The sequence below is a fragment of the Lynx rufus genome, unplaced genomic scaffold (genome assembly GCF_022079265.1).
Source record: "Lynx rufus isolate CCGP_SWC_20201006 ecotype Redwood Valley unplaced genomic scaffold, mLynRuf1.p SCAF_1, whole genome shotgun sequence".
Lineage (NCBI taxonomy): Eukaryota > Metazoa > Chordata > Mammalia > Carnivora > Felidae > Lynx > Lynx rufus.
This window is the reverse complement of record NW_025814823.1, coordinates 163,007,952-163,029,749: the sequence shown is the minus strand read 5'-3', so window position 1 is coordinate 163,029,749 and position 21,798 is coordinate 163,007,952. Positions and strand designations below refer to the sequence as shown.

At 37.6% G+C, this 21,798-nt stretch overlaps 1 protein-coding gene across 2 annotated transcripts in view; it reads left to right on the top strand.

Moving 5' to 3' along the window:
* The window catches only part of SLCO4C1 (solute carrier organic anion transporter family member 4C1), a 134,107-nt gene extending 118,420 nt beyond the window's left edge, over positions 1-15,687 (top strand). Inside the window, exon 18 of one of the 2 annotated variants that reach the window (XM_047089638.1) lies at positions 15,663-15,687. The gene's annotated coding sequence lies outside the window, so the exon portion shown is untranslated. Of the gene's footprint in view, positions 1-14,835; positions 14,921-15,662 lie in introns of those variants that run through there. The other variant, XM_047089630.1, reaches the window with a different exon arrangement.
* Positions 15,688-21,798: the final 6,111 nt, after the last annotated feature.

Sequence of the window (21,798 nt, the reverse complement as noted above, 5' to 3'; positions counted from 1 at the left end):
TTTACTGTTACTCATAATTACCTTAGTGGGCTGGATGTTTCTTCTCCCTGCAGCTCTAGCCTTCAGGGCCAGATGTCCTTGTCCCCATAGTGAGCACACATTTGCCTGTATCCCATTGGACTGTAATCTACATCAGCCAACTGGACGCTTTGAACTTTTTGTGTCCAGAGACTAATAGGTGAGAAGTGGAGATACCATTTCGCAGGAGTAATTGATCCTGATCATCAGGAGGAAGTAGGACTTCAATTACACAATTGGGGCAGGGCAAGATAAACTATTTAGGTATCCCTTAGGTCTTCCTTCTTAGGGAGTGAATTGTATCCCTTCCCCCCAGGTTTGTGTGTTGAACCCTTAATGCCTAATATGACTACACTTGGAGATAGAGTACTCAAAGAGGTAATTAAGATTAAGTGAGGTCCTAAGAGGAGCCCTGATACAATAAGACTGGTATCCTTGGAAGAGGAAGAGCTATGCTACCAGAGAATATGCTCTCTCTGCATGTGTAAAGGAGAAAGGCCATGTGAAGGTTTGGTGAGAAGGCAGCCATCTGCACACCAGGAAGAAGAAAGGCCTACTCGAAGAATGGACTCTAATGGACCTTGGTCTTAGACTTCCAGCCTTCAGAACTATTATTCAAACTTGGTCTGTGGTATTCTATTATGGAAGGCTGAAAAGACTAATACATTCCTATTGCCCATTTTTTACTGTAAATGAACAGTTATAGCAATTCTAGCTTGAAAACAGCACAGTGACTTGGGGTCCAGTCCTCTCTAGAATGAGGGTTTGGGTCATGCCACCAGATATGCCCTGGAGATCAGCAGAGTTGGCAGCTGCAAGGGGAGTCTAGTATAGGTAATGAAGGAAGGTGATATTGGTATTGATGATGGGTTGGGCAGCTATTTCTACTAACCTTCGTATTTTTATTTTACGTTTCTCCACAAAATTGAGGCTTACTAGATTCCAGAGGATGCTGTTTCCTGGGCATACATGCAGAGATGGAGCTTGGTGGTACAAAGGGGGTCCACATAGACAGGAATATGTGCCACTCAGATCTTTGTTGAAGGAAAGACTTACTATCCAGGTGCAGAAGCAAATAGTCTTCACCTGTTGAGTGATTGTCTCAATCACATAGCCATCTCACCTAAAGTCATGCCCTTCCAGGGTCAGTTCACATCTAATGAGTGAAGGAGGCAGAAGTATAAGGCTCACTTATTTTGTTTCAAAGCGGGACAAGGCTGAAGGATCACTTTAGCTCCAGATGATTCTTGGGTCTGGTGAGCCTGTAAAACCTGTATGGCAGTTTGGCCTCTTCCTCTGCTCAATTCTAATTCTTTATCTTCCCTTCCACAATTGTTGATCCTGGTGGTGCTCCTTCCAAAACATCTTGTATGCTGAACTCTGTCTTAGAGTTTGCTTTCTGGAGAACTTAATCTATAACACTGAGTAACAATTGGGGTAATTGTATTAAAATTGGGAATGTTTAAAGCTTCTGATTTCCTTTTGGGACCCAGTCATTAATTTGACGGAAAAATGCAAAGCTACACTCAACATTCTTATAGTGAACAGCTGCCTTTTGACTTAAGTGTGTGTGAGTTAGCTTGTAACCAAGAGTGTCCTAAGTGTAATCAATAGATGAGGGGTTTTTGCATGAAAATATGCAGCTGTTTTATTGAAGTTTTCACTGACAGGAACTTATCACTGTGACACCTTGTTTCCTTAGTTATAAATGTTGAAGGCAGATGGAAAAAGGCTAGTATAATAGAGATGAGAAACATTGTATTTTCCTTCTGTGGGTGATAGATAACCAGGTATAATCTTACAATCTTTGTTCTAAAATTGTGTCAAACTGACAGTCATTGTAATTGATATTAAAGGGGACCAAAACAAATGGGACAAGCTGTGTGTGATCTGTTTGAGATTAGACAACTATTCTGGTAGACAGTCTATAATTCTGTAATTATATTCTGCAAGATCTGTGAAATAGCAACAACCAAAAGCATGGTGTTTAGCTTGCACATCACGATAAGAACAACACAATAAGTGTGTCCTACTCTGTTGATTAATTGCTTTTCGGAACAGTTCCTATCACGTGATTTTTTGTGGGGGAGGGGTGTATCAAATCTATGTATTCCATTGGGCATCCCCTTGGATGAGCTGTGTTCCTCCACTGAAACAGGTACTTAGAGAGGGAAAAAAGAAAAAAAAGGAAATAAGTTTGAAATATACAAATAGAAGAATAACCCTTTTAAAAAGTTGAACTGTACTTTATATTGCAAATTATTAAATAATAAATTTAAACATTCAACGGAGTTTTTACTTCTAGTTTTAGTATAGCAACTTAGATCTGGATTAATGGGATTTTGTGATCCAAAAGACATTTTAAAGTTATTCTTTTAGTCCTTTGCCAACCTTAGTTTTTCTTTTTTTTTAATGCCACTTTAATTTGATTTTTTATTTCAGGGAGAGAGCACATGTGCGCACTGGCTCCTGAGCAGAGGGGGAGGGACAGAGAGGGAAAGAGAGAGAATCCTAAGCAGGCTGTACTGAGCACTGAGCCCAACCTAGGGCTGATCCCATGACACTGGGATCATGACCTGAGCCAGATTCAAGGCAGACACTTAACCAGCTGAGTCACCTGGGTGCCCCACCCTTAGTTTATTTCAATGGCCCACATTTTAAAGTCCCTACCCTTTCTTGCTCACTAATGTATGTACTTTTTGTTTGTTTTTATTTCCTAAGTTTAAAACAATGTCTAAATGTAATTTTGGACATTTGCTGTTTTACATAGTAGCATTGTATCCTGGAACAAGGTTTTGAGGGTTGACATTAATGATTTGATAAGTCTAAAGAGGATGGTAGAAACTAGAGATAGCACATTATACGTGGTACATTCAAGAGTTTGGACTTGACCTACAAGACTGTGAGTAGCTTAGAAGCTGCAGGGGTAAAGTATGCGTTTTTAGAGAAATCACCCTGACAACTTTACAGAGAATGAATTATAGGAGATCTAAAATCAAAACAGAGAAAGCAGTCAATACTGTTTTTAGAGTCCAGGTGAGATGTTGGAGGGAAGATTTAAGACAGAGACTCACTACAGTTAGTCTAAGTGCTGCCTCCCCCCCGCCCCCCAGGTAATAACCAAAAGGGGGAGTACAAAAGCAGATAAGCCTTTCCATTGTTAATTTTTTAAATATATATATGAAATTTATTGACAAATTGGTTTCCATACAACACCCAGTGCTCATCCCAAAAGGTGCCCTCCTCAATGCCCACCACCCACCCTCCCCTCCCTCCCACCCCCCATCAACCCTCAGTTTGTTCTCAGTTTTTAAGAGTCTCTTATGCTTTGGCTCTCCATTGTTAATTTTAAATGTAAACTCTGTAGGCAGGTTTCTTCCTTCTTTCCTCCCTCCCTAGCTCCTTTTCTTCCTTCCTTTCTGGAATTAAATAATTACTATGTGCCCTTGTCATGCATTATTCCCACAACTTAGTGTATGGTGGGGAATGAAGCAGGTGTAATGGTGACCCTCATGTCTGTTAGTCAAGGTTCCAGCAGGAAACCGTGACACACTCCAAATGGCATGATTTAAGAATGGTTTAGTAAAAACAATATTTTAAAAAGCGGTAGAAAGTTGTAGCATGGAGTGAGTAACAGCTGTTACCACTCTTGACTTGGAGAAACTGGGAAAGGGAGGGTTTCTGCAACCTGGAAGAAGACTGCTTTGTGGAAGGGAGCCACCTTGAGTGAAACCGTGACCTTCATTTGGGGTGAAGGGTGCTGCCAATCCATGCTGATTTCTCAGAGAGGGAGCTGGAGAATAAATATCCCAACTATGCTTCTAGCATTCTGCCCTATCCTTCCCTCCAGCACCCCGCTAGGCACTCAGTTGGCCCAACCAAACAAAAGGGCAAAAAGCATGGAGGGGAGGGGTATGATGTTTTCTATTCAGGTCCTCATCCTAGACCAAACAGACACAGTGCAGAAGTTTGGAGAGTTAACTGGCAAGAGCATATAAGAAGTATAGAGAATGCCAGGAACCTCACAGGCATTTCTCTCTGTGTGTGTGCATGTGTTTAGCCTTTCTAGACCATATCTAATGTTTGTTTCTACTGGGTTTTACCCATAAGAAACAGTGTGAGAGAAAGATTACTATAGTATGGTTTTCCCTGTGTGCCTTCTGCCTCGGAAGCAGCCCTGAACCACACCCCTTCTTGTAAGACATTCTTCTCTTTGAAGTAGGCAGGTATTTTATAAACAGAATATACAAAGCTAAATATTTGTTAACTGTGTATTATTTGATGTAGTATAGAAATTGCATTTATGTATTTACCTGGTTCTGTGGAGTCTGGCACTCCAGGCAAACTCGAGCATGTGTAAAGCATTTAAGTAGAAAACAATTGTATGCGTAGACTTTGCTTCCTCTTGTTGTGGTCTTTGTTTGCCCATGTGTGAATTATTTGGCATTTCACCTTGTACAATGTTTTGGACCTGAAATTATAAAAAGCTTTAGTGTCAGGTCAGTAAAATCCACTGCCTTCTATTTTTTTCCCTATATAAATAGAAGTTGACAGTAGGAAATTTTGTCACTGGCAATTTCAAGTTCATTATTCTGAATACAACTGGCATTCAACTTGTTGGCTGGTCAGTTAGAAAATAAGCAAATTTAGGTAAGGGGAATTTGTGCTTGTGTATTTACATTTAATATTGTGAAAAAAGAAACTTCTTGACATTGCTGGTGTTTTCATTATCCTGGAAGGATAGATCTAGATCGTAAAGACCTGAATACTTCAAGATTCTTTCCAGATGCCTTACAGGTGGACATTAATAAAATACTTCCAAAGAAAAGAAAGGAGGCTGACTCTTTTCAAGTATGTATTTATTTACTGCAATGGTATATTTGAGAATGAACATTTTTTACTCCTTTAGAATATGCTGGTGTTTTGGGAAGTATCAGTCTTTTATTTTTAGTATACTTCATTTACAAGAGAGAATCACTGACAAACAAATGTTAGTCAAGAACTACCATGAAGTTTAAAAATAAGAAAGAAACTGGAATCAGGTGGCACGATGCAAAAGATGTGCTTTGTCCTTTACTCTTTCTGTCAAAGATAGTAATTTACCATATTTTTTATGATATTTATCATAAAAATTTATCACTTCATGGCTTCGATTCATGAACCTGAGATTAATATCAGAGCTGATATCAAGAGGCAGATGCTTAACTGTCTGAACCACCTAGGCACTCCAAAGATAGTAATTTAAAAGCAATATGGTAACCTGTTTGGGCAAAGAGAATCCAAAAGTAGGTTGTATTGCATACTTCAGCGAGCATCAATTGAGCATGGGTGAATCACAAGACTGCAGGTCAACTGTGATAGCCTATCTCTAGAAAAAGTGAAAGGCCAAAGTTCTCATATGGCCTTCAAAGAACTTTACCTCTCCCACACAAAAAGCCCATATTTTTTTACCTGCCATTTGGAAGGACACTGAGGTCATCCAGTATGAGTCAGGAAGAGAGAAGTGCAAATATAAAATTTTACCTGGTTTCTCTAAGTTTCTCAATGGCTCTAGAAAAGCCAGAAAATAGCTGGGAAAGAAGTCAAGTGGAAGTGAAAGATCAGAGTGTACTTCTCCCACCAGAGATCTGAACAATAGTTTAGGATTGTGCAAGAGGAGGAAAGCTTTGGCTTGAAAGAGAGATTAAAGTTTTAACTTAGAACAGATGAAGTTGCTTAGTACCTGAACATGAATCTTAGTTGCTGAGCCTGGATTTTGATACCTTAAAATGACTCATGGGAGTCATGGGATACAGAAGTCATGGGATATGGAAATGGAAACAGATTAAATGGTGTGTGGTTGAAGGCAGCCTTTGTAGAAAAATAAACTACTTCCTAGTTTTTATAAACTTCTTATAATGGTAGCATAGGATTTTCTCCAAGTTGAATTTAAAGTCACAATAGCCTAATTCATCAGTACTATGCTTTCTGAATAATTCTATTTCTCTAGCAATGTAATAAAAAGGTTTAAATTATTTGGTTTGAGCAAAATAGATCTAGTGTCCATTTTTCAACCAAAGTTAACTGAATCACAGTCTTGGTCTCCACAGAGGCTGCCTTTGGATTTTAGTGCTTAACTCCTTAGCTTCCAGGAAAATTTTCATTCAGACTCACTCAGTATTGATACAGGGTATGCTTTATTCCAACTTCAAACATCAGCATCTTTGGGCAAATATCCCAAATTGAGAATCTAGGAAGTTGGGAAGAAAAACAAAACAAAAGTTTGATTCCAAAAAATGAACAACTGGAGAACACAGCAGTGCAAAGGGGAAAACATGCACATCTGGCAAGAAAGGGTTAATTTAGTGGTGAAGGATGGGTATACTGATAGACCCTAAACAGAGTTTGAAATTTCAGAAAGTTTAAAAGATAGAGTTGGACAAAAGGAGGAGTTATTTTATTCTTTTTGAGAGAAAAGGGATTGATAGGAACTAACCTGGAAAAACAAAGGGTAAATTTCATAAATTCTGTATACGTAACTTAAGAGGGTTAAAAGAAACGAAATTCTATCCTTTTCTGTGAGTTTTGTGTATGGATCTGTGTCATCCTAGATAAATTGCTGCACAATCCTAATCAATGTCCTTTCCATACTTGTGCCATTTTAAGTGTAAGTTTCTTTGTGACTCGGTAGGATTCTTGTTTTTATCTCATGATTCAAATTGAGCATTTTCTACAAAATGTGGAGGAATTCACAGTGAAGGGTTAATTGTAAACTCCCAAATAGATCTGATGAAAAACTTAGTTTAGCTAATGGAATATATTACACCAAGCTGTCAATGGAGGCATGGCTTGAATCCTACTCATCTGAGTGAGGAATGCTTCAAGACACCATGAACATGCCTTTCCATGTTGTCTTCTTCACATACGAAGTTTGAGTGCTCATGCTACTCTTTATCTTAGCCTTTTTAAAAAAAAAGATTCTTTCTTTTTCTCTTTCTTTCTTTCTTTCTCTCAAGAGATAGAAAGTGAGTGGAGGAGGGGCAGAGAGAGAGGGAGACAGAGAATCCCATGCATGTTCTGTGCTGTCATTGCAGAGCCCAACGTGGGGCTCGAACTCAAAAAAAGTGAGATCATGACTTGAGCCAAAGTCAAGAATCGGATGCTTAACCAACTGAGCCACCCAGGTACCATGACAGTTAAATCCTTCTTAGTGTGTTTTCTAATTGGCCTATCAGTAGTGGGCAGTTCTGTTGCTGGTCTGTTATCCACAGCCAATGCTGTGTTGATGGCATCATTAGTTGCATGTTCAAGGAGATGACAACATAATTTTGATATTTTTAAAAAATTTCTTCAGGGGTTTTGGCTTTTTTTTTTTAAGTTTTGTTTCTGGAGGGAGACACTATTTGTTTCAGTAGTTGGCTTAGGTAAAGCTATAAAATTTATGCTATGAGGCAAAATACAGAAAGCACTCAACTATTTGAGGTGTAAAATTCATAAAGTATTGCTATTTGTTCATTTAGTGTCTAGAGAGATAGCAGAGATGGGATCCCCAGACTATATTTTTCTCAGGTTATGCTTGAAAACGTTAATCTTTAATAACCCAGAGTAAAGGACAGGTAATCAGCAATTTCCTTGAACAGTAACTTATATTTGATATATATTCCTGTCTCTTCACAAGCTTTATGCAGTCCCGTAATTTTATATCTCATTATGCTCACTGGCATCTAATATAAAATGTCAATGTATAAATCAACTATGAAATTAGCCTAAATTGTGTAATAAATTGCATTACAGTTTAGAGTTTCTGAAAATCTTCATTAACCTTTTTGTAATTTACTATAAGAATAAAATGGAAACGTCTCTTCTCATTTTCATGTATCCATGTGTATACATATACAGATACATACATAGCACATTTCGTTAATCTTTTGAGGACTTTATTGCTTGGTTTTTAATGAGAAAACCATTTAGAAGATGATCTAGAGTTTTGCTTCTGCCTAGGGTATAGAAAGTTGGAAACAGGGGCACCTGGGTGGTGCAGTCAGTCAGTCTGACTCTTGGTTTTGGCTTAGGTCATGATCTCAGGGTTTCTGAGTTCAAGCTCCACATCAGGCTCTGCCCTGATGGTGTGGAGCCTGCTTGGGATTCTGTCTCTCCTTCTCTCTGGCCCACCCCCGCTTGTGCCTGCATCCTCTCTCTCTTGCTCTCTCTCTGTCTCAAATAAATTAATTGATTAAAAAAAAAGAAAAGAAAGTTGGAAACAGTGGGTCGCCCTCAACCAAGTTTAAGAGCAAGCTAAATAAAATAAAAAAATTTAGCTTTTTTTGTCACAGGACAAATTACCTGACATCTAATGTAAAACATGTCCCTCTAGAGCTATAGGACCCAAGAATAATCTTAACTGTGCATAGTACAGGAAGCTGAGATGCTGGACACATTATAGGCATATAGGAATCCACTTAAACTTTGTAGCAAATTGCTGAAGCCTGAACATGGACAACCTTGAGGAGATAATCCCTCACTCATATTAAAGACAAAAGGCGTTATTTGCATCATCTCTCAGGATCTTGTCCAGGAACCTAAGAGTGGTTGGAGGTAGTTTGGGAGACTAAAGAAAGCCTGCCTCCATGGTGGAGTCCTGAAGAAGAGAAGCCAGCACTGTGTGAAAGGCTTTAGGGGCCCTCACTACCTTAACAAATGGAAGCCTAGTTTCAGAGAGAAAAGCAGCCAAAGCTGCAGCCCCAGGGCACAAGTGAACATCCGTTTAAGACACCAAGTTAAAATATGTTATTACTGACAAAGAGAAAGGTAATTGGCCTTTGTCAAAATTAGACAATTTTTGCTGTGAAAAAGATAACTGTTAAAGACATGAAGTGGCAAAAGAGTATGAGCAATATTTGCAAGTCACCTGTTAAAGGATTCATAACCACAAAATATAAAAAACTCTTAAAACTCAAAAATAAGAAAATAATACAATTCTTAACAAATGGACAAAACGCTTGAACACAAATCAGAGCAGATAAATATATAGTAAGTATGCATGTGAAAAGGTATTCAACATTATCATTAGAGAAACTGAAATTAAAACAACAGTGAGATGCTATTATGTATTTATTTGTACATTTGTACATTGCTGCTGGCAATGAAGCAGAAACATAAGAAGTAATTTTCTTTGTTCTTCGTCGCTCTAAAGGTAAGTAAATGAAGCAAAAAATCACAAACTAGCAATGCACTTTGGTTTTATAGGATATATGAAGGTAATAACAAAAGTACATATATGGGATATGTATGTGTGTACATGTGTGTACCTCTATCTTCATCTACATATGTTCCCTAGCTCTTTCCCCTGACAATGACTGGGAATAGCTTCACCTCCCTAACAATTACTAACATAGTGCCCTTGATTTCTGAACATTGCTCCACTAAAAAGGAACCAAAGTGCCATGAAGAAGTGCCAGGGCTGGGTAGGAAATGCACCCGATGAGACTGGAACTTCTTTTTCAACCATAAAGTAAAGGAGTGTTCAAGAATAATGGGAATACGTTGAAAGTACATTGGAGCTATATTTGATGAGTTTCCAAAGGTCAAAACTGGAAAAAAAATTGAGACTTAAATAGTAATAACAAGGATCATGACCCATTGAATGGAATGGATATCCTTATGTTCATACTGATAAAAAGCAAACTGGTAACTTGAACGTTTGATTAGGAATGGGATTTTTACAGTTTCAAAATAACTTCCAACAAAATACTTATTACAAAGGGGATAAGGTTGGCTTTTTAGTGGGGAAGACTGGTGAACAATTTTATTTTATTTTATTTAAGTGCTTGTTTATTTTTGAGAGAGAGAGAGAGAGAGAGCAGGGGAAAGGCAGAGAGAGAGAGAATCTGAAACAGGCTCTGACAACAGAATGGACTGACAACAGAAAACCCAGTGTAAAGCTCCCACTCACAAACTGTGAGATCAGGACCTGAGCTGAAGTTGGATGCTTAACCAACTGAGCCACCCAGTGGCTATATGTGTGTATATATATATATATATATATATATATATATATATCCCTATATCCCTTTTTCAGTTTTCATACCGGATTGAGTACAGAACTGTCTTCGTGAGTGAGGAACACACTCAAGCATTTGGGGAAGAATAGTATCATGTCAACCCACTCAAATAGTATAAACATTTTTGAAATGTTTAAAAGATTTTGCGTTAAGTTTGAGATTGTTTTATAATAGGAAATATACTTTTGATGTCTCGATTGTGATGTACATTCCACATATTGCTATTCTTGCTGTAATAAAGAGATGTATGCATCATATGAGGCCAGCTGAATTCGTAATTTTGGTTAAAGATTTTGCAGCAATCATTTAATGAGGAAAAAATAGATTTTATATACTAATATTTAAGGTAGTAAGTTCCCAGAAATTATGACTTACTGTATTTATATTATATTTTAGAGTAATAAATATATTTTATGACTACAGTGGAACTATGGAATATATGGAACTTGAATTTATTTTTCCCATAATAAAAATTTTATAAATGATAAATTCAGTTTTAGAGGAAGAAACATCTGTATTTTTAGGCTTCATTGAATATCAATGGCCTGTCCATCTCCAAACGTAATTCACATTTAATAACTGAGGACTTGTGAAGGCAAGCAAGATAGAAAGTTTGTCTAATCCATTTATGGTCATAATAGTACTTTTTCTAAGTTATTAAAAAAATAGTTTTTGGGGCACCTGAGTGGCTCAGTCAGTTAAGTGTCCAACTCTCAGTTTTAGCTCAGCTCATGGTCTCATGGTTTGTGAGTTTGAGCCCCACCTCAGACTCTGAGCTGACAGCATGGAGCCTGCTTGGATTCTCTCTCTGCCCTTTCCCTGCTCATGCTGTCTATCACAAAATAAATAGACAAACTTAAAAGAATTCTCATTTAGAAACTGAAATTATTTCATTTCCCTAAATTACATCTTCCATTTCCCTGATTTTTTCAAAGCTTTCAGAAACGTCTGTGTTACGTCATCAAGTTAGCCTCAGGGGTGTCATACTTGTACACCTTAGCCATTGATAAAGGTTTATTGTATTACTCACTGACTCTATGAAAGAAATGATGTACTTTGGTAATTTATTTGAATCTGAAGGTACAATTTAAAATACGGATGTATCATTTTACTACATGGTGTCGAGTGTTGAACCTCTAGAAAATGAGCATTTTGAGCCCTCGTTGCCCAGGCATCATATTTCCTTTTCATAGTTGTTAGAAGAAATAGCTTCCAGGAGTAAGTATCTGTGTGTGCGAATGAAAAAGAGAGAGATGGAAAAATGAAGAGAAAGAAATAGGGAGGAAGTAGAGTAATTAGTTCCACTTTTGATGTGCATTTGGGGTTGGTAAGGGTCCTTTTTAAACAAACTAAGATTCCTGGATTCATAATCTAGGCATGTAATTTAAAATTGAATTATCAGTATCCCAGACAAATTTATGACTAGGGAATATTTTTAGGTGATGTTCCAGTGCAAATATTCAAGCTGAGAGTCCTGCTTTGTACTTGTGATTCCTTAGGTACTCAACAAGCATTCCCCACAGATGCCAGCTGAGACACTGTGCTCATTGTGAACAACTTTAGAAGGTGCTTCACACTGGTAGCATTCAGAGCCATGGAGTATATTCCCCATTGGGCAGTGAAAATTCCCAATAGTTTTTGCATTTTGTGAAAAAACTATACTGGAAACTAACCCTAGAAAGGCTTGAATATATTTTTATTTTTTGAGTATATCTGATATACACTCTTAACACCTTATCCTGAGTATATGTGGAGATCTGAATTGATATTTCAGTATCACACTTACCAAAATAATTCACAGCTTCCTCACGAAGAAGAAAAGCATCTATTTTTCTTACGATGAAAAAAATAAGGTCCTGTGATCAAAAATCGATGATCTGTGTTGATTCCATGATTTAGAACATTAAGTCTAATATGGAGTATTAGAGGATCTCATCCCTGAATGCTGAGTGTCCAAAAAATTCTTAGAACTTCAGAGTCCACAGAAATATTTAGTGGCAGCACAGAGCTAATTTCTTGAATGTTTGCAATAGCATCCTGACCAATGATTTATAAATTTAGGACACGTTCAGTTTATCAAAGACTTTTCTTGTGTCAAGACAAGTCAGGAGTTATTATTATTTTTTTAACATTTATTTATTTTTAAGAGACAGAAGGGAAGACAGAGCAGGAGCAGGGAAGGGGCAGAGAGAGAGAGAGGGAGACACAGAATCCGAAACAGGCTTCAGGCTCCAAGCTGTCAGCACAGAGCCTGACATGGCGCTTGACCTCGTGATCAAGGATCTCACGAGCCATGAGATCATGACTTGAACAGAAGTCAGATGCTTAACTGACTGAGCCATCCAGGTGTCCCCAGGAGTTAAATTTGGAGTGAAGTTGACTGAAGCTGAACTGTCTCATTTTAGAGGCCAGGCGCCATCTTAGACTTTATATAACTATGACTGATGTAGAGCACTGAATGTCAAGGGGGATGGGATGCTTTGAATGGCTCAACATATTGCAGTGTAGCCCAGACTTCTCAACTAGTGTATCACCATCACAATTTTGACCATATCTGCATATCCTCTATACTCATGTTTACTCTATAATTTTTTAAGAAAATATTTTATATTTAAAAAGATTTATTTATTTTTAAATGTTTTTTTTATTTATTTTTGAGACAGAGACAGACAGAACATGAACAGCAGAGGGGCAGAGAGAGAGGGAGACACAGAATCCAAAGCAGGCTCCAGGCTCTGAGCTGTCAGCACAGAGTCCTACGCGGGGCTTGAACTCACGGACTGTGAGATCATGACCTGAGCTGAAGTCGGATGCTTAACTGACTGAGCCACCCAGGCGCCCCTAAAAAGATTTATTTTAATGGGAGACTATATCACAATGGCACAGTGTCTGTCTCTCCCAAAAAACAGAAAATGCCTATAAACTGATAAGAAGTGATCTCATCTTTCACAGTGCAAAGCACATTTGTGTTTACTATCAAGTGGATCTGGATTACATCTTTGCTTGTTAAATGTATAATTCAAATACTTGATTGGTGATCTTGGGTGGCCTTTTACTGTTATCACAACCTCAGTTTCCTAATTTGTAAAATGGATATAATTTCACTTAACTTTTTCTGTTCTAAAAAAAATAGTAAGTGTAATAAAATTAAAGGACAAAGCAATATACTGGAGCAAAGTAGGTAATCAGTAAATTGAAACTCTTATCATAATCATCTATTTTTTAAAAGCTGTTTTCTGCAATTTTCCCCTCCCATCTGCTGAAAGCCTAGTCTTCAAGATCTAAATTTAAAAATTCTCTCACCAAGATTTCTTCTATTTTCCCTGCTGTAAATAAAAATTTATTCTAACATTTTGAAATGAAATGAAAAATATAAACATATAAGGGAAAATGAAAAATGTAAAATATTTTTGTCTTTTATTGTATGTGATTTCCTTTGGTTTTAAAGAGAAAGGATCAATAATAGAAATTCTGGATGAGGTTGTTTTGTCTCCCCCACCCCCATCCCCACCCCCCGCCCAAGAGAAGAGATGTTTTCATGAAACTGGTTTGTGTTTTAATTAACAGAAGGAGATTATACATTGTCATTATTTATTTTCAAGTTGTTACAATAATAACACACAAATTACAGAAGATATTTTTTATTTTTAAAGAGAGAGGGTAGAGCCTAAGGAGATTTTAACTAGGGACCTTAATAATGATCATAAAAAAGCTTCCATAAAAAGCAAAATTGTGTTTTTGCATATTTAGTTTTTGCTTGAAACGGAGTGCAGAGAACACTAAAATTTGCTAAAGTAAGTGCTTCTCCCTTTATGACCTGACCTGCCTTTATGACCTGATATACTCTGTGTCTACACAATTGGATACTTTCCTATAAGGACAGCAGGAGGCTGTTAAACCTGAAGACATCAGAGTATAGCACAAACTAGAGTAATGGTAAATGGCTAATAAATGTCTTCATGCATATCAAAATTCTTCCTGGTATCATTACTGTATTTTAAATAACTTTAATAGCTAGTAATTTTGAGTTAGTTTAAAAATGAATCTTGATGTTTCTTATTTTAAAAATTAGTTGAAGGGCACCTGGGTGGTTCAATTGGTTAAGCATCGACTCTTGGTTTAGGCTCAGGTCATGATCTCACAATTTGTGAGCTCGAGCCCCGCAGCAGGCTCTGTGCTGACATCGCAGAACCTGCTTAGTATTATCTGTCTCCTTCTCTCTCTGCTTCTCTCCTGCTGGCTGTCTCTCTCCAAAATAAACATTAAAAATAAAAATTACTTGGAAGAGTAATGCCTCCAGTTTTTTAATGCATCCAAACCTGGACAAATTTAAAAGATAATAATAGCTGAACAGTTTTCTTCCAAGCAAGTTAAACAAAAAAATATTTAGTATATAATTGATTCTTCTCTACAATTGAATTAAAGAGCAGTAATTACACATATAAATAGGTGTACACAATACCCTTTCTTAGCTGGTAAGATTTTCTTCTTTGAATTTCATTTTTCTAAAAGTAAACAAAAAATATAAATAATTTTCTTTCTATGATTACTGCTGGCAATGCTGTGAACTTGAAAGTTGTACCTTTCCTTTTAACTTTTGCATTGTTTTTCTATTGCTGCTATAACAAATCAGCAAAACTTTAGTGGCTCAAAATGGCACATATTTATTTCCTTACAGTTCTGTAGGTTAGAAATCCATCAGTCTCACTGCATTGGTATACTTTGGAGACTCTAGTGAACCTGGAAAATTCACTTTCTTGTCTTCTCCACCTTCTAGAGTCCAGCTGCGTTCTGTGGTTTGTGATTCCCTTCCTCCATCTTCAAAGCCAGCAACGTCTCCTCTCTGTGACTCAACCAGAAAGGTTCTCTGAATTTTATAATTTATATAGGGAAATACCTGGATAAACTAGAATAAACTCTCAAATTTTTTATCCTTCTTTTGTTTTTTATTTTAATTATTTAATATTTAATATTTTATTATTATTACTATTTTATTTTTAAAATTAACATCCAAGTCAGTTAGCATATAGTGCAACAATGATTTCAGGAGTAGATTCCTTAATGCCCCTTACCCATTTAGCCCATCCCCCCTCCCAAAACCCCTCCAGGAACCTTGTTTTGTTCTCCATATTTGAAAGTCTCTTATGTTTGGTCCCCCCTCCCTGTTTTCATATTATTTTTGCTTCTATTCACTTGTGTTCATCTGTTCTGAGTCTTAAAGTCCTCATATGAGTGCAGTCATATGACATTTATCTTTCTCTGACTGACTAATTTCGCTTAGCATAATACTCTCTAGTTCCATCCACGTAGTTGCAAATGACAAGATTTCATTCTTTGTGATTGCCAAGTAATACTCCATTGTGTGTGTGTGTGTGTGTATATATATATATATATATATATATATATATATACCGCATCTTCTTTATCCACTCATCCATCTTTGGACATTTGGGCTCTTTCCCTGCTTTGGCTATTATTGATAGTGCTGCATAAACATTGGGGTGCATGTGCCCCTTTCAAAACAGCATACCTGTATCCCATGGTTATGAGTCATAGGGTAGTTCTATTTTTAGTTTTTTGAGGAAACTTTATGCTGTTTTCCAGAGTGGCTGCACCAATTTGCATTCCCACCAGCAGTGCAAAAGAGATCCTCTCTCTCCACACCCTCACCAACATCTGTTGTTGCCTGAGTTGTTAATGTTCGCCATTCTGACAGGTGAGGTGGTATCTCATTGTGGTTTTGATTTGTATTTCCCTGGTGATGAGTGATGTTGAGCATTTTTTCATGTGTTGGTTGGCCATCTGGATGCGTTCTTTGCAGAAGTGTCTATTCATGTCTTTTGCCCATTTCTTCACTGGATTATTTGTTTTTTGGGGTGTTGAGTTTGAACAGTTCTTTATAGATTTTGGATACTAACCCTTTATCTGATATGTCATTTGCAAATGTCTTCTCCCATTCCATCAGTTGCCTTTTAGTTTTGCTGATTTTTTCCTTCACTGTGCAGAAGATTTTTTTTTATAAGGTCCTAATAGTACATTTTTGCTTTTATTTCCCTTGCCCTCAGAGACATTTTGAGTAAGAAGTTGCTGTGGCAAAGATCAAAGACGTTTTTGCCTGCTTTCTCCTCGAGGGTTTTTGTTTTGTTTTGTTTTGTTTTTTTGTAATATAATTTATTGACAAATTGGTTTCCATACAACACCCAGTGCTCATCCCAACAAGTGCCCACCTCAATGCCCATCACCCACTTTCTCCTCGAGGATTTTTATGGCTTCCTGTCTGACATTTAGGTCTTTCATCCATTTTGAGTTTATTATTGTGTAGGAAAGTGGTCCAGGTTCATTCTTCTGCATGTCGCTGTGCAGTTTTCCCAGCACCACTTGCTGAAGAGACTGTCTTTATTCCATTGGATATTCTTTCTTGCTTTGTCAAAGATTAGTTGGCCATATATTTGTGGGTCCATTTCTGGGTTCTCTGTTCTGTTCCATTGATCTGAGTGTCTGTTCTTGTGCCAGTCCCATACTGTCTTGATGATTATAGTTTTGTAATTCAGCTTGAAGTCTGGGATTATGATGCTTCTTCCTTTGGTTTTCTTTTTACAGATTGCTTTGCGAATTCAGGCTCTTTTCTGGCTCCATACAAATTTTAGGATTGTTTGTTCTAGCTCTGTGAAGAATGCTAGTGTTCTTTTGGTAGGGATTGCATTGAATATGTAGATTGCTTTGGGTAATATTGACATTTTAACAATATTTGTTCTTCCTATCCAGGAGCATGGAATCTTTTCCCAATTTTTTCTGTCTTCAATTTCTTTCATAAGCTTCTATCGTTTTCAGTGTAGATTTTTCACCATTTTTGGTTAGATTTATTCCTAGGTATTTTATGGTGTTTGGTGCAGTTGTAAATGGGATTGATTCCTTGATTTATCTTTCTGTTGCTTCATTGTTGGTGAATAGGAATGCAACCAATTTCTGTGCATTGATTTTATATCCTGCCACTTTTCTGAATTCATGGATCAGTTCCAGAAGTTTTTTGGTGAAATTTTTGGGTTTTCCATATAGAGTATCATGTCATCTGTGGAGAGTGACAGTTTGACCTCCCCATGGCCAATTTGGATGCCTTGTATTTCTTTGTATTGTCTGATTGCTGAGGCTAAAACTTCCAATACTATGTTGAATAACAGTGGTGAGAGAGGACATCCCTGTGTTGTTCCTGACCTTAGGGGGAAAGCTCTCAGTTTTTCCCCATTGAGGATGATATGAGTGTTGGGTCTTTCATTTTTGGCTTTTATGATCTCAAGGTATGATACTTTTGTCCCTACTTTCTTGGGGGTTTTTATCAAGAAAGGATGCTGTAATAATGCTTTCTCTGCATCCATTGAGAGGATTGTGGTTCTTGTCCTTTCTTTTATTGATGTGATGGATCACATTGATTGTTTTGCAGATATTGAACCAGCCCTGCATCCCAGGTATAAATCGCCCTTGGTCGTGGTGAATAATTTTTTTAATGTATTGTTGGATCCTGTTGGCTAATATCTTGCTGAGGATTTTTGCATCCATGCTCATCAGGGAAATTGGTCTATAGTTCTCCTTTTTAGTGGGGTCTTTTTCTGGTTTTGGAGTCAAGGTAATGCTGGCTTCATAGAAAGAGTTCGGGAGTTTTCCTTCCATATCTATTTTTTGGAACAGCTTCAAGACAATAGGTGTTAACTCTTCCTTAAATATTTGGTAGAATTCCCCTGGAAAGCCATCGGGCCCTGGACTCTTGTTCTTTGGGAGATTCTTGATTACTAATTCTATTTCTGTACTGGTTATGAGTCTGTTCAAATTTTCTATTTCTTCCTGTTTCAGTTTTGGTAGTGTATATATTTCTAGGAATTTTTCCATTTCTTCCAGATTGCCCATTTTATTGGCATACAGTTGCTCATAATATTCTCTCTTATTGTGTTTATTTCTGCTGTGTTGGTTGTGATCTCTCCTCTTTCATTCTTATTTTATTTGTTTGTACCTTTGCTTTTTATTTTTGATCATACTGGCTAGGGGTTTATCAATTTTGCTAATTCTTTCAAATAACCAGCTTCTGGGTTCATTGATCTGTTCTACTGGTTTTTTTGTTTGTTTGTTTTGTTTTTGGTTTCGATAGCATTGATTTCTGCTCTAATCTTTATTTTTTCATGTCTTTGTTGTTTTGGGGTTTTATTTGCTCTTCTTTTTCCACCTCTTTAAGGTGTAAGGCTAGGTTGTGTATATGAGACCTTTCTTCCTTCTTTAGGAAGGTCTGGGTTGCTATATACTTCTCACTTATGACCACCTTTGCTGCATCCCAGAGGTTTTAGCTCATTCATTCTTTAGTAGGATGTTCTTTAGTCTCCAAATATTTGTTATCTTTACAAATTTTTTTATTGTGGTTGATTTTGAGTTTCATAGCATTGTTGGCTGAAAATATGCACGGTACGATCTCGATCTTTTTGTACATGTTGAGGGCTGATTTGTGTCCCAGTATGTGATCTGTTCTGGAGAATATTCCATTTGTAGTGGAGAAGAATGTATATTCCACTGCTTTAGGATGAAATGTTCTGAATATATCTGTTAAGTCCATCTGGTCCAGTGTGTCATTCAAAGCCATTGTTTCCTTGTTGATTTTCTGCTTACATGATTTGTCCATTGTTGTAAGTGCAGTGTGGAAGTCCCTTACTATTATGGTATTATTATCAATGAGTTCCTTTATGTTTGTGATTAATCGATTTATATATTTTGGTTCTACCACATTGAGGGCATAAATTTTTACATCGTTAGGTCTTCTTGGTGGATAGACCCCTTAAATATGATATAATGCCCGTCTTCATCTCTTGTTACAGTCTTTATTTTAAAGCCTAGATTGTCTGATGTAAGTATGGCTACTCCAGCTTTCTTTTGTTGACCATTAGCATGATAGATGGTTTTCCATCCTCTTACTTTCAATCTGAAGGTATCTTTAGGTCTAAAGTGGGTCTCTTGTAAACTACATATAGATGGATCTTGTTTTCTTATCCATTCAGTTACCCAATGTCTTTTGATTGCAGCATTTAATCCATTTACATTTAGAGTGAGTACTGAAAGAAATGAATTCATTGCCATTATGTTTCTTGTAGAGTTGGAGTTTCTGGTGATGTTCTCTGGTCCTTTCTAATCTTTGTTGCTTTTGGTGGCTCTTTTTTTTTTCTTTTTCGTCTTTTCTCCCCTCAGAGAGTCCCCCTTTAAATTTCTTGCAGGGCTGGTTTAGTGGTCACAAACTCCTTTAATTTTTGTTTGTCAGGGAAACTTTTAATCTCTCCTTGTATTTTGAATGACAACCTTGATGGATAAAGAATTCTTGGCTGCATATTTTTCTAATTCAGCATATTGAATATATCCTGCCACTCCTTTCTGGCCTGCCAAGTTTCTGTGGATAGGTCTGCTGTGAACCTGATCTGTCTTCTCTTGTAGGTTAAGGACTTTTTTTCCCTTGCTGCTCTCTTGATTCTCTCCTTGCTTGAGAATTTTGTGAATTTGACTATGATATACCTGTTGACGGTTGGTTTTTGTTGAATCTTATGGGAGTCCTCTGTGTCTCCTGGATTTTGATGTCTGTGTCTTTCCCCAGGTTGGGAAAGTTTTACACTATGTTTTTCTCACATAACCCATCTACCCCTATTTCTCTCTCTTCATCTTCTGGGCCCCCTTATGATTTTGATATTGTTCCTTTTTAATGAATCACTGATTTCTCTAACTCTTAAATCATGCTCTTTTGCCTTAGTCCCCCTCTTTTTTTACTGCTTCATTAGTCTCCATAAGTTTGTCCTCTATGTCGCTGTTTTGAGCTATGCCTCATCCATCCTTGCCTCCATGGCATCCATTCAAGATTGCAGCTCAGTTATAGCATTTTTTATTTCATCCTGTGTAGGTTTCAATTCTTTTATCTCCACAGAAAGGGATTCTAATCTATTTTAGACCCCAGCTAGTATTCTTATTATCATGATTCCAAATTCTTGTTCAAACATCTTGATTGTATCTGTGTTGATTAAGTCCCTGGCTGTTGTTTCTTCCTTCTCTTTCTTTTGAGGTGAATTCCTCTGTTTCATCATTTTGAAGGAAGAAAAGGAATTAATAAGGAAAAAAACCTAAAATTAAAAAATTATAAACAACACACACACACATACACAAATCAAATAAATGATGCTAGACCCTAGGTGGTTTTAGTCTGGTATTGAAAGGTCCTTGACAGATTAGAGGGGAAAAAAAGAAAAGGGCAAAAAAATAAAAAAGAAAAATAAAAAAAGGAAAACGTTTGAAAATTTTAGAAAATGAAAAAAATGAAATAGTATAACATCAAATAATGGAAGTAAAATAGATTTTGTAAAATTTACAAAAAAGTAAAAAAAATAGTAGAAAGAATAAAGGAAATATTTTTAATAAAAATTGAAAATGAAAATAATTTTTTTCTCTTTCTGTATTGAAGAAAAACAAAAGAAATGACAAAGAAAGAAAAAAAAAAGAAAATTGAATAGATGGACCAACGAACAGACTGAAATACGATTGAAATTACATCCTTTTCCCCTTCAAGTCAAACTATGAAGCACTTTATAATCTGTAAATAAGCAGAAGGAGTGATTTGTGGTGTTCTTAAAGAGTGAGGTTGGCCGCGTTCGGTGGGGCTTAGGGTAACAGCTCCTTTCTCCACTAGATGGCGCTGCTTAGCTTACTGGGGTGAATTGTTGTGACGCTTGCGGTGTGTATGCGCATGTGCGGGACTCGTGAAAATGGCTTCACCCAGCTCTCCGGTCTGTAGTATTGGAACTCTGTGCTCTCCCTGACCAGCAATCGCACACCCATCCTTTATCTCCAGCTTTCGTCCACTCCCCACTTTTACTCTGTCTGTGACCAAGCCGTCAGGTTGCCCGGCGGCACCTCCCTCCTGAGTTTTATCTCAGATGCGGCTGCGTTTCCCGACCCCTGACTTCTGAGGGACTGCGGCTTTGACCCGCTGAGATGCTGTGGGGGAGGGTCTCACCAAGCAATGGCCAGGTGCCGGCCATACCCAGGAAGGTTCATGGAACTGTGCTGTAGCTGATGCCCAGAGACTGCGGCTGAGTGCCAGCCTGCCCCAGAAAAAGTTTGTGTGATCATGTAGCAGCAGCGTTTCAGGGATTTTGGAAAATTACAACACACATCTGGCACCAGGCTTCACCTTTAAGGACCTTGTTTCAGCACCAGCGAATGTGGTTGCTCTCTGGGATCCGCTGGGACCAGGTGGATACACAGCTTCTACCAAATGCATTTCAGCAGTGGAACTGCTTCTCTCGTGTGGCCCGAGGACTTCCTGGATCCCACTGTGTTCCTGGGGATTTGCCCTTCCCAACAGAACACTACCAGGTATTGAGCTGTGGAGTTTCAGACTCTGTGCTCTCTTTTTATAGAGTCTTAATGGAATTTAAACCCTCTCCTTTCTCCTTTCTCCTTTCTCCCTTTTTATTTCAGTCCCTGTGGCTGTTTCCACTTTTCCACTTTCTCTCCACCTGCTTTTGGGGGAGGTTCTTTTCATGTACTTCCCCGCCCCCCCCCTCCTCTCTACACAAGCAAAACCAGCTCCCTGCTCTCCGGGGCTTCTTTCTCCCCTAATTCACCTCTCAGCACCGTATACCTGGTGAGTTGTGTGGTTCGGGTTGTGCAGATTTTTGTGTTAATCCTCAAATCAGTTTTCTAAGTGGGCAGGATGGTTTAGTGTTGA